Consider the following 13,656-nt stretch of genomic DNA (forward strand, 5'->3'; position numbering starts at 1 on the left):
TTTTTTTATTATGTCTCAATCCTAAAATTCTCAGTGCTGCAAAACTGTTGTATAGTCTTTTTGCGTTGGGGTTAAGCTTTCTGCCAACATGTTGATCTGAAAACTAGCTCCAAATATAAATAATGTGTTTTTATGGATATGGTTAAGAATAGAACATTTTTATTTTTGGCTACTGCCCAATAACTTGGAAAAACAAGGGTCCACATGTACGTTTCATTAATATCATGCTCCAAGCAGGTTCAGTGGAAGGTTGACATCAATAAAGAAATGAAGGCCATAGTGCTCCCTCTTCATTCCACCTTGGTGCAGGTCAACAATGATTAAAAGGTAAGTGACCACATGACATAGTCTGGAATGAAAACTAATTATGAATAGAATCGTACCAGTGCTACCAGGATGCCCCTGGTACTAATCAAACACCACCCACTTAAAAAAAAAAAACTAATCAATATCAATTTATATCAATATTTCATACTGTATATTAGATATTAAATAATAAGGTACATTCTTTTTTTTTTTTTTTTTTGTAAACGATTTCCTGTGCTTCGTCCTCAAACCTGAAGAATGTGAAGCATAAACTTAAAGGTGTAAACTTCACTCTGTTTTGTTTAAACTGCATTACCAGAAGCGGAGGTCAAAGACAAAATAGCTGTTCATCCACGTTCAAGCAATCCAATTATTAATTTAGCTTTTAATGTCTGTATTGGCAAAGCTCCAAGATACTGTGCCAATGCATTTCAAGCACTTTATCCATCTTAAAATAATAACACAGTGCCTCAAAATCTAAATGATAAATATCTTCTTTCTCATTCATAGCGGTAGACCTTGATAAACGCTGATCAGTCTCATTATCTGAATCATTTGACCTCTTTTGTTATCTTTATGGAAATCAGAATTGTAGTTTTGTTCACAGTAATTTAAATTGTCTGTGTGGATCTGAGATTTGAACTGTCTGTGTTGTTTTTAAACTGTGGCCTTTGCAACCACCTGACTAGACGGCCCATGAAAATTAAATGTCTTGCAGGGGAAAAAAACAGATCTAGATTTGATAATGCACTAACTACTACAGCTGATTCATTTGCATTAGTTTAACATGCTGTTGATGAAAGATGCTAATTTCTACAATGGATAGACATCCTGTTGCAGAAGAAAATGTGCTTCAGTAGCTGTTTCTAACTGACCTACAGCATAATGACCTATTTTTTTGATAACCAGTCCTTTTCTTAGAAATTACAGAAAAAATATTTTAATGGAGTAGTGCTGGAATGCTTCACAAAAGCATTAACTTTTGAGAATATACCATTTACTTTTGAGAATATACAGTATTTTCCATCTTATTTTGTCTTACATACAATTATTATAACTTCTGAGAATCTATAAAACAAAGCCTATTTCCTGTTGCTGGGACTTCATAGCTACAGACAGGCTGTTGAAGAGAGACAGATATCAGCCTACATACATCTAAATAATTATAAGGAAAACAAAAGAATTGGCTCCATATCAACAATTAATGCTGCGGATACAAATTAAAAAAATAAAAAAATAAATAATTGGTCAGAGGCATTTTTTTGGTTTTCCTTTTGGTGTCACCTGGTCTTTGGCACTGATCATGGCATGCATTTAAAACATGTGTAGTAATTAAAGGCGCATAACTAAAGACTCTCCCCCTTAAGAGCCCATTTGCAAACTATCACCTCCCCAGGCATTTCCTGTAACATATTTAAATTAAAAAACATTATTTGGGGAAAAAAAAGCAAAGACCTTTCTGCATTTCTGCCTTGCTTCCAGTGCTTGTAAATTAGAGCTCTTATTGTTGCAGGTAGAACTGGTGGGAATTGTGCTGGTTCAAATCTGAGGGCAGTGCGCTGGAAAGCAGGTTTCACGTCTTTGCGGGCCCCTGCAGCTTTTAATGCGTGGATGAATGGTTTGAAAAGCAGCACACCCACTCTTTGATTTGTTGTTTCAGGTTGGCATAGCGGTTGCTACCCCACCCATCTTAACAGCTTTTTTTTTTTTTTGTTGTTGTCTTTTTTAATACATACTGTATTTACACATACATTATAAAAAGCTGATCATAAATCACCCATTTTCTAATTAGTAATTTAAGTCAATTACGTGGCCAGATGATAGAGGATCACTAGATATATACCAAGGATCAAAAGAAACTTATCATGACACATTTATTTTCGAAAAAAATATGGTATATAAATGATGGACATTGATAAAATGTTTTTTTTTTTTTTTTTTTTTTAACCACTTGATTATTTATCCTTGACCCTGATACGCTTGAGTGACTAGGACTGACACATATGCAATTAATCACCTAATTAGTGAGACGCTGATTGGACATTGATTGGACACTGGATATGGAGTGATTTCAGCTGCTGAACTGCAAGTTTGAATAAAAGCAATAAAGAAAATCACAGAAATAACCCAATATGCCACGTCTGTCAAGACAGCAGCGCCTTCGTGCAATCGTAGGGTGGACTAGGGCAGCGTACTGTGGCTCGCCATCTTGGGTGCTCACAGTCAACAATTTAAAACCTGGTGAGACACATTCTGTCAATGACAGGCCACGAACTGGGAGACCAAGAGTCACAACACCTGTCCAATACCGACAGATCATTTTGGAGCATCTTCGTGATGAGTTTGTCATTTTTCTATCACATCTAGTGAATTTTATCGAAATATAAGTGATAAGTTTCTTTTGATGCTCAAATATAAGTGACAGTTATTTTTTTTGATGCTCAAATATAAGTGATAAGTGTCTTTTGATGCTCAGTATATGTTCTTTGCTGATTTTATCTGAAAGGATCATAGGGGATCATCAGGGGTCATTCAGTCTGACACAAATCTATACATCAAATCAGCTGCACTAGAGGAAAGGCAGATGGCAGTGCCACCACTGTTCACATTTCTGTAATAACATGACTTTACTCTCAAAAGTATAGGAGATTCCCATCTCTTCAGCAAACCAGCCATCTCAGAGGTGAGCAGATGGAGATATCAAAAACTAAATGAGGAACCATGAAGGTTATCGTGAAATCCTCCCCGCCACCTAGATTACAACTCCAATACGTAAAATATTGAATTACGGTTCTGCATTTGGAATAAGATTTCCTTTAGGAAATACAACACACTTCAGTGTACCTGGTTTAGAAAATCATGTTCAAGTATATATCAGTTTTATATCTGTATTATCCATGGGCGCATCATATATACGTTAAGGTCCATTACACTCTAACAACATGGAACACTTTTAATGAAGCACAAGATGATCTTTAAATATTTACAGGTGGAAATAACATCTGTTACTTATATTTGTTTCTAGAATGACCTGGCTTGAAGGAATATTAGAAGGCTCTCTAGGTGATTGGATTTACAGACTCTTGGGTTGACACTGGGTATTCACCTACTCATTGTCCTCTGATAAAAAAAGACATCTGGAATCAATTCAGACTCCACTGGTTTTAAACAGCGTAACTGCATGGATGACATAAACAGTACTTCATATAAGATACTAACAACAAACAGCCAAAGATTTGTATAGATCACATTAAATAAGCATGCCACTCAACCTTTTTCCATTTAGTAGCTGCTGAAATGAAAAAGGCAACTACTTAAGCAGTAAGACCCTAGACAGAGGGAATGGCCAGGGATCAAGTAAGGAAAACGTCTGGCAATCTGGTCTGCAAAGCTATCATGAGAATGAGCAAGGCTGCACTACAATGAAGACTTGGAGCCACATGTTGCTGTATTTGTTGTCATCCTGTGGAGAGTCAATCTGATCATCAAGATATTACGTAGGACCCTTGCCATAGAAACCCAAAACAACAACCACCACCAGAAGACATCCTGATTGGTTGTGCCGTGGAAGGTTAATTGACAGGTTGATAGAAATCATCACTGCTGGTTTTATATCAAAAGTTGCTTTTGTGGTAATCAATCTTTCTTTCTTACAAAAGATCGGAACAGGAAAAAGCAACACTCGTCACATCTCACCAGAAGTATTGTTTCCTTTCTCATACTCCCAAAAGTAAACGTTTTAACTTGTGATTTTCAATATAACCAGTCAGGACTTGGGATATGCAACGTTGTCAAACACAATTAGCCTGCAAAGTGTACATGATTATCCAGTAAACAGTACAAACGTGTTCGGTTAACTTTCAGCCCCATGATTCATTGGACATGTGGAACATACACGAGCCAAGGGCTTGTTCCAGAACACACAGCAAATCAAACCATCCCCCTGAGCAGGTATTATTAATGATTAGCTCTGATTAGCCAAGTGCAGAATACAAAGAGAAGTCATTGTTGCATGATTGTTTCTCCATATCTCTTTACCCATTTGACATATCCTCCCACCCTCCTCTGCACTCAATCATGTAAATCACTGCAATAGCATGTGCCCCTCAGTTAAGCTGCATTATTTTTTTTTTGTTGAGCAAAGATACAAGGACCCCAGCAAACTAAACAAGATCAGAGTAAATTACTAACTGTTGGATCTGTGCTGGTAAACCACTGCTGAGAACTAAACCTGTAACTGAATGGTTCTAAACAGTCAGAGGTGGTCAGCTTTATTTAGTGATACTGCACACTCATGTCTGACAGGTGGACGGAGCGGTTCAGACGCAGATGTACCCCACCCCACCCCCTGCCCCCGCCGTCCCACCTCTCCTTCACCCAAAGCCTTCCTGCTTGCTTTTCATTCTTATTTGTGTAAAGAAAAACAGCGCTGGAGGACCGAGGACTAATTGTTTGCATGGTCAAATATCAAGTGGACTGCAATATGAACTTCCCGCTCCCCCAGTTAACACACCCAACTGCATTCTTCATCTCCTCTTACTAACAGTTATGCCAACTCACTTAGCCAAGACTGGGAGACTAGCTGGGTCTAACTGTTTGTGATGCATGTTGATGCCAAGCAGCAGCTTTTTTTTATAACGTCAATAAGGTCTATTTCAATGTATCTAAACGATGACAGATCTAAATAGCAACTACATCATTTAAACCATTAAAAGAAGATGTTTTGAAACTAACAATGTGGGTGAGTCTCAAGTACATTTTAGTCTTAAACAGCAAGTTAAATGACAGGGTTTGTCCTATTTGTTATATTACAGTGACTGTACTTGCTGTAGATCTTTCTCTGTTTGGATCAATTGAACAGGCAAATACACAATTTAGGATTATAAATCTTGATGGACGTTTTACTGGCATGTTCCATTTCACTGTACATTTATCGTGCAGCTGAAATTATATAATGAAGCAGACCTACATTCCTGATCAAAGAGCTGCAGCTGTAGGTAATGCTCATGCCTTTATTTACCAGCTAGACACACAGAATATAAAAAAGTAGGGAAGACGACACTGGCATCAGATAAACACAGAAGGGCATTGAGATCTTTGAAGTAGGCCTGTAAAGTGAATCCTCTTTTTACCTGCAGACAATTTCAAACTGAGTTACAACTTTGCTGGAGCCTGCGTTACTGGACTAAGTGTCTGTTCTGCAGACAGACGCTATATCTCCCTTTAAGATGTAATCACTATACTTTCTGCTTTCTTTCAAGCATGTTAGAACATTACCCCTTTTATCGAAAACAATATACATGCATACACATATACATTTTAATGCACTCATACATCATCTAATACATTATCTCTTTATTGGATAATTATAAATAATAATAATGGTAATAACAAAACTACAAACACATCCTTTCCTGCTGTGCTCTGTACCCAAACAACACTAAATATAGACTGTGACTAATAAATAGTTCCAGACCGGAAGCCAATCAAATTGTACCTTAACCCTAACCTTAATCCCAACATAAATCTTAAATACAACATTCCCCCAAACCTTAACTCCACAATGCCTCTCTGTCTAACCATTCACTTTAAATCTCTGAATGACGGACAAAGTTACAGAACTGTTTGTCTGGAACTCACCCGTAGACAAATGCAGCAGGATCGAAACTTCCTTAAACATACTGGCAAAAGAAAATGAAGAATGCTTTGAATTACGTTGTCAGGTATGTTACACGACTACACTGTTTCAGCAGCACAGGAAAAAATACTCGGGGGTGCTTAGCCAATGTTAAGCTTTCAATAGTGTATAAAAGCACTGGTGTCTTTTGTCATGAACAATGTATGATACAACTTTCACGCTAAAACGTCAGCAATTACACGACTGACCATCTTTGAAAAATTGAAAGGCACAGAAGGTAAACTTAGATAGGGCAGTTCCATTTATTAAATAAATGGGCTGTGCACTGTAACTTATTTGGAAATGCATTGTTTACATTACAGAGGCCCCTCAGATGCTGTGTTTCAATGCTGTCTGTAATCAGTTTCATAGCAGAGGCACATGAAGGTAAATGGCTCGCCTTAGGGTCACACAGTGATTCACTGGCTGGACAGGAATGTGAAACCAGCAACCCCTGGCTCTCAGCCATCAGTTCTAACAACTAGGGCACATTGCCTTCTCCTAATATGTACCAGATTATGACACAGCGATGCACCCAGCATGGCTTTCAGACAATGGCTAATCATTAACTTAAAGGTTTTAAAATCCAACCAAGGTTTTATCCATTTATTACCTGTAATTAGCACTTGCAACATCATCACTGCCCCACCTTTTATTTTGATAACGATGGTTTTAGGTTCTTTGCTTGTATTTCATACTTCAATATGGAATGTGCAGCTCCTTCAAAGATAAAACTAGAGATGAAAGATTTGACAACTAACTCCAATGGGCTGGCTGAAATTAGACTGTGTTTATCTAAATGGTTAAAACAATGGGGAGACCAGCCATAACGTTAATTTGGAAAAATATTTTAAAGCATTGGTTTACTCCTTTAAAACTTATTATCACTAAAAATACTGCATATTTCTTCTGTGCCACATACTGGTACCATACAGCAATTTGTGGCTAAAATAATACAATGAAACCAATGATACAAACAGCAGTTGTTTTTTTTTATCATAAATAGTGTGAAACAAGCTGTAAAACAAATGTCAATGTCATATTAGCCTTCAAGAACTAGAAGACAGAACAGGGCTGCTCTTCTACTATGGGACAAATAGCAAAAACTGCCGCTTTGACAAGATCAAAACCACTCTTTCCAGTTTATCAATAGACAGGAATGATCCAATAATAATCTTAGCACAGACAAAAGCTCTTCACAAGTTCTTAAATTATGGAAAAAAAATAGCATGACAATTAAAAATAATTATATACAAGGCAGGCTTTTTTTTTTTTTTTTTCGAGGTGTGTACTTTTTGTGTCCTCTATTTAAAGAACGCTATTATCTCTAGATGATCACTTGTAAAAAGGCAGGGCTGGCATAGGCGTTATCTCATCAGGCTACATTCTTGAGCCTCTGATAACAGCTTGCTTCCTACATGTTTATAGGTGCAGGCTGTGCTAGCTGCCTAATCCCGCCCCTCCTTGGTCTGGACAGCTACATGGCCATGTCACCAGTGGAAAGAGACCCAGCTGCTGAACACATCTCAGCCTGATTATCACAGCGGGACCCTGACTAATTACCTGTTCTTGTGCAAGGTTAACACACTGACACCTTGGTGTATTAGCAGTTACCCCTGGATATATTTTGGCATCGCTAGGTGACCAAAGACCTGCAGTATCTGAAAACCCTACCAAGCAAACCTGTGATTAATTGTACTGGCAGCTGTTCAAAGAAGCTAGCAAAGACATTCTGAGCACAGCTTACTAAAAAGATTTTAAGGGGGGGGGGGGGGATCACACCAAAAAAATGTGTTACAGACCAGAATGTACAGTAAAACGGCCGGGGGGGGGGGGGGGGGGGTTAAACCAGCAATGGATCCTCCTCCACAATTGCTTCTCCTTTGCTTTGTGATCCTAGTTGTGACTGGATTGGTCACGATCACAGTGTTAACTCCAATTGCCTCTGTTGTTCCCACTGGCAAAGAATGCAAGACAGCCAGTGTGGTCTGAACATGATTCCTACCAAGAGCCGGGAGGGTGGAGAAAGGAAACCAAACTGTACCCTAATTGTAAACAGTCTTTCAGTTTGTGATTAAAATTGAATTCAGGTGCTCCGAGTAAGTCATTTTCCCATTAAAGTGTTGTAATTCTTTATAAACAAATTATACAAATACTTTTTCCATTAAAAAATTAGTTGTTTTGTTCCTGTGGGTAATATGAAGCTCTTTCTGTTTACTTTGGTCGTGAATGTTTATTTTGGTGTCTTTCATATGCATTTAGTGGAGACATGAGAGGAACCAGAAACGTTTTATCATTTTATCTAGGATGCAATTCCTATAAATTAGGCGATTTAATACTGAATGTGTGTTTGTGTAAGTGTGCCATTAGAGTTGTTTTATTAGGAACAGGATAGAAGTCAGTGCTGCAGGAGGAGATCAGAGTCTAGGTTAAGAGAGTTCCAGTAAAGATGTTGGAAACGACTCTTTTGGATTGTTTAGGTCCTGGGTTTAATCCAGCATCCAGCCTGATTAATTGGGAGATACTGAGGGCATGTGTCAGTTCATGTTTATGTCTCCAGTTAGGATGTCATTTGCTGCAAGGAAAGCAGTGGAAATTGCTTTATCTTTCAGGAACCAGAGCAATAACGAGCAAAATCACGGTGCTGCACAGGTATCAGTGTCATAGATTAGCACCTCCCAAATGAAAAGAACATGCAGCGTTATCTAGCATTCCTCTTCTGCACAGATTTACTGAAGTATGCGGGAGTAAGGCTTTACTGAACAGGTTGTTTAGTCTTGCTTTCTTTATATTAAAGACGGAAAGCTTTTTAAATTTTGAACTGAGCTAATGCAAAGCATTCCCTAACAAGTAGGCAGGTCAAGGGAATAACCCTTTATCCAAACTACTGGATCACTGGTCAGGGCACTTGCCTAAAATGACTTAGAGCCATTAAATGAGACCTCATTGAATGCTGCGTCAACTGCAACAGAATACATACGATAGCATTGCTCATTGAGCAGTGGCACATCAATTACAGGCTGATGAGAATAATGCTACACAGTCATATGGATGACTGTCCACTGTACCCACACATGTCTGTCATGCAGAACACATAAAGCTGTCCTTTGCCATAACAGAAAGTGTAACCTTTTACCTCCTAGTAAAAGCTCACTTCCATACTCTGCTAATCTCTTTATGGATAATACTCATCTAAACAAAGAGAGATAAGAATTGCATGGGCACTTCAGGCGCCTAGAAAGGTCAGAGGATTGCTAGATCAAAGATCGCCAATGGCAAACATTTGTTAAAGCACACTGAAGACACAGTAACGACCAGTTTGTGTTCCACTGAGTCCCCTTGAGGAGAAGCATTTCACTAGGGATGAGACAGCTGGACTCCTGCAGGAAGTGGGGTTTTGGGCTTAGAGGTATGGAACAGAAGCTGTTTTTTAACTCCTCGTTTATTGAACAACTTTTGTTACTTCAACTACTTGGGTCTCAGTCCTGTGATTTGAAAACCTACCTGCCTACCAATATATATATAACATATATATAACATATATATAACATATATATATATAATATATAATAATAATATATAACACAGGCTCATGGCTGGGGTTCGCTTTGCCCCTTTTAAAATACAGATCCAACAGAAAGTTTAAGTTTTTCAGTATCAATAACAAAAATAAAACAAAAATGAAACCCTACCTCCTGCACGTGTGCTAACTAAACCCTTTTCTCGAACCTAACTAAAATCGGATGGCTAAGCCGTTTCACGATTACACAAGACAGTTTTAACACAAACAAAAGCCGGTTCACACAGTACCCTTTTCAGACCACACACAGACTGGAGACTGCCCTGAACAAACATTTCCCTCTGATTATATAGCTGCCTGCTGATTGCAGGCAGGTGACCTTCATTAATAATCAGACCCAGGTGAACTTCATCCTGGCTTCCTCCTGTAGCACTCTGGGGAATGTAGTCCCTCAAGTAACTCCTGGACTACATTTTCCCCTCCTCCTCCCCCTAGTATGTCATCACTATATATATATATATATATATATATATATATATATATATATATATATATATATATATATATATATGTATATATTTGTGTGAATTTGTGTGAATGTCCACAGGGCACTCCTTGGTATCAGCACATCCAGTTTATGAAGACCAGCTTTTCAGGCAGATCGGTTTGAACTTTAGCAATTAAAGAATGCCAGCCGGCACTGTAACATAATATTTGCAGGATTTCACATGCAAGATGTAATCTGGACAAGCCATTTGGAATCATTTCTGAAGTATGTAAAAGCCAGTATTCTTCCTAGGGAATGAACCCGTATGATAAAAATGTCTATGGCGGGACCCTAATCCGCTCATATGAGAATCTGTCAGATGAGTGCTCACTTATACTGTAAGATTAAACCAACTACATAAACTGTTATTAGAAGAGGGGATGATCCGCTCAGTTAAGATGCTGCTCTTAGATTTCCAGTTACAATCTGTACAGACATGAGAAAAACCTTTCACAGACTGTACTGTATGTGGGCAGCTTATCATCAGGGAGTCCTAATTGGCAGGCCAGGTACACAAGACTGGTGCAGATTATATATATATATATATATATATATATATATATATATATATATATATATATATATATATATATATTGTAATGTTTTTTAACAAAGGGTTCTGAACTGTAATTTCTCAGTGTACAAAACTTTTTTCGTTTGTTTTGTACACTACACTAAATAAAAGGAACACCTGTAATTAACTATATCAGTTAAATTAAACAATTTTTTGTTGAGTCAGTGTTGTATGTCTGGACCCAAACAACAACAATAGGAGCTGCTATGTCAAGTCCTGACTCATCAAGCTTTGTTCAGATTCACTACAGTGTGCATTAGTTACACTGGGGAGCGGTATCCGAAAACAGGTGATTCTGGAGTTTTTACAATTAGACAATTAAAGAGATAAAGGGCTAAAAACAAGGCAATAGGCCTGATTATTATAGCCCTTTGCATGACTTACCTAAGGTTAGAAAGAGCTTAAAGTTCTCTATTTGGGCATTAAAAAAAAAAAAAATAGCACAAAGTCATCTTGGAACAAAGCATGCTTACTGAGCAGATTGATTTCTGCGGTTTCTTCACAGTTCCTAATAGGTTACTAGAGAATCAAGCTTCTTGAAGTCAGCTTTGGAAATGCTAAGGGAATTAAATACAAAATAATGCAAACCAGATCAAAAGACTGGCGATTGCTTCACTAACAAGTACTGACCCTTGCCACCTTTATACACAAGGAGGGTAACCTTTATCTATTTATTTTCCCTTCAATATTTCTTCTAGCTTCTTGCAATTTGCATGAGCTCTAAAAATATGTTAATGACTATCTATGTATATACTTTTCAACAATTCCAGAATTACACTCAAAATTAGACATTTAGTCACAATAAACCTTCCTATTAACAAAAACCAAATAAACAAACATAACAATGTGGTCTGCCAAACAAACCCTGATTGTAAGAGGTTGTGTAGATTGAAAACCAAATTTCGGGCATACTTTTAGATTCCACAGGCAGTACATTGGAAATGAGTGTCAGACTGCTCACTTTGGCAGCCTGAGCCAAGTTTGAGTCTATGTTATTCTCGGAGCAGTGCAGACACAATCCGTCTGCATAAGCTTGCCCCCCTCCTGGGTAAGAACTATATTTTAACAGAACGGCCGAATGGTTAAAAAAAAAAAAAAAAAAAAAAAAAGAAAGAAAAAAAAACACTCTAGGGTAGTGGTACTGTTTTTTCATGTGTGAATCACATTAGTGCAGACCTCCCTGTTAAAGGCTTAGCTTCAGGTCTACTTGGGGCATAAAGGAGCACATTCAAATTCAGTTCTACTAGGAGTGGGGAGGGGGTGGGGGTTGGGGGGTGGGGGTGGTAAAACATGCTAGGAATAATTGCAAAATACAACCTTCACAAAGTACAGAATAGCCTGTGAAGCAAAGGCCTTCTTGGCAGCTGCTGTGTAAGATGAACCGAGTTATTTGCAGGATTAATCCGCTGCTGAATGTAGTCTTGCAAGTGTGGCTTTGGGAAGAACAGATAAAAGATACGACAGCGAGCCCCTCAACCACACTTAAAATATAAAAAGACACTTATAACTCATAAGAACAAAAACAGAAAAAGCTGGATCACAGGGATGACAAGATGGAAAGTTTTACAGTACAGTCGGCAAATCGTCCAGTCACCTTTTTCTTTTGTAAAGGAATTTGTTCCTTCCCCACTAAAAGGTATGCTTGCTGGGCACTGGGTTTAAATCGGAAAAAGGATGTCATTAAAAATCGAGGATAGGACTCGGTCTCAGCATTCCATAACTGCAAATTGAGGCACAGGGGTAGGATCTGCTTTCTGGGAGGTAAGGCCCCTGCTTGGCTGTAGTGCTTATCTGAATCAAGCACATCTTTCTTCATATTTCAATCCTGCAGCAGCTGATAGAGAGGCAGCCAGGACACAAGCCACAGACAGGACGTTACTAGCTTTAAAAAAAACGAAACTGATGCAAAGCTGCAATACTGTTGGGATCCACTCCAGATAAGTGACTATAAAAGCCTAACATTGATTAGTTGTAGCTACATAGTAACAACACAAGTACATGTGGAGATAAAGCGTTACCTAACCTAGAAACAACAATACAAAGAAGTACAAAGGCGGTGTTAAAGTTTATCATCACAGACATATGCTCCAAGTCTTCCCTGATCTGATAGAAGTTTAATCTGCATATCTTTTCAAATGAAGACATTTGATCAGTCAGTTTTACTTTGCTAAAGCGATTATTCTTTCAGCTGTTACATACTGTTCTTTTAAGAGCACCAATCTGAGTACACAGTTAAGACAGGCTGGATTAATAAACTGTTTTAAATCTTACCAGTTATCTAGACAATCACGTGGTCTCTATTCAAGAGCGCTCACCATCCTCATCACCTCTGACAACAAGAAATATGCGGTTTCCAAACAGGAATAGCACTCTCACACACACAGAGACAGCATGCTTAGGTATGCCAGCTCAGTGTCAATGTAGGAACTTAAATTAGACATGGTTTAAAAATCACATGTTATCCTGACTGGTTCAACACACTCGAGAGGACAGCCTAGGCTTTCAAGCACCTAGTAGCTTCACTGGATTACCAGACTACAACAGTGTTTTGTATTTATTTAGTTAGCTATTTAAAGACATTTAAAAATAAGAGAGAGAGAGTGAAAGACAGAGAAGTATTTCATTTCAAGGGCTCCATTCCAAGTACTGAGCAGGCTCAACGGTGCACAGTATGTGAGAACAGGTTGCAAAAAAAGATGCTCATTTATGGCAGCCTTTGGAAAAGCCACATTTAGATACTGAATTCCTCATTGCACCAACAATCCTTTTAAAACATAAATGTACTCCATAAATGCGCAAGTGAGTGCTCTGAATGTGTTTGTTTTACCTGTAAGTGGTTGTAATTTTAGAATGCATTCTGCTAATTGATTGCTGTAACTTGGTAAGGTCACCTTTGTTTGCTACACCCTAAGGGCACTAAGATTGAACTCTCATAGGTCTTTCCAGGTAAAAATAAAGGTCTCAAACTGTGGGTTTTGGTATTGTGTTCAAATAAACAACTTTCACATAGCTTTTTTTTTTTTAAAGCACTA

The 13,656-nt window shown here is 38.1% G+C and overlaps 1 protein-coding gene across 9 annotated transcripts in view; it reads right to left on the reverse strand.

Annotated features, from left to right (window-relative positions):
• Window positions 1-13,656, reverse strand: part of LOC121329395 (ERC protein 2) — a 262,968-nt gene that overhangs the window by 36,917 nt on the left and 212,395 nt on the right. The gene's annotated exons all lie outside the window — the stretch shown is intronic.

Source organism: Polyodon spathula, chromosome 16 (assembly GCF_017654505.1).
Source record: "Polyodon spathula isolate WHYD16114869_AA chromosome 16, ASM1765450v1, whole genome shotgun sequence".
NCBI lineage: Eukaryota > Metazoa > Chordata > Actinopteri > Acipenseriformes > Polyodontidae > Polyodon > Polyodon spathula.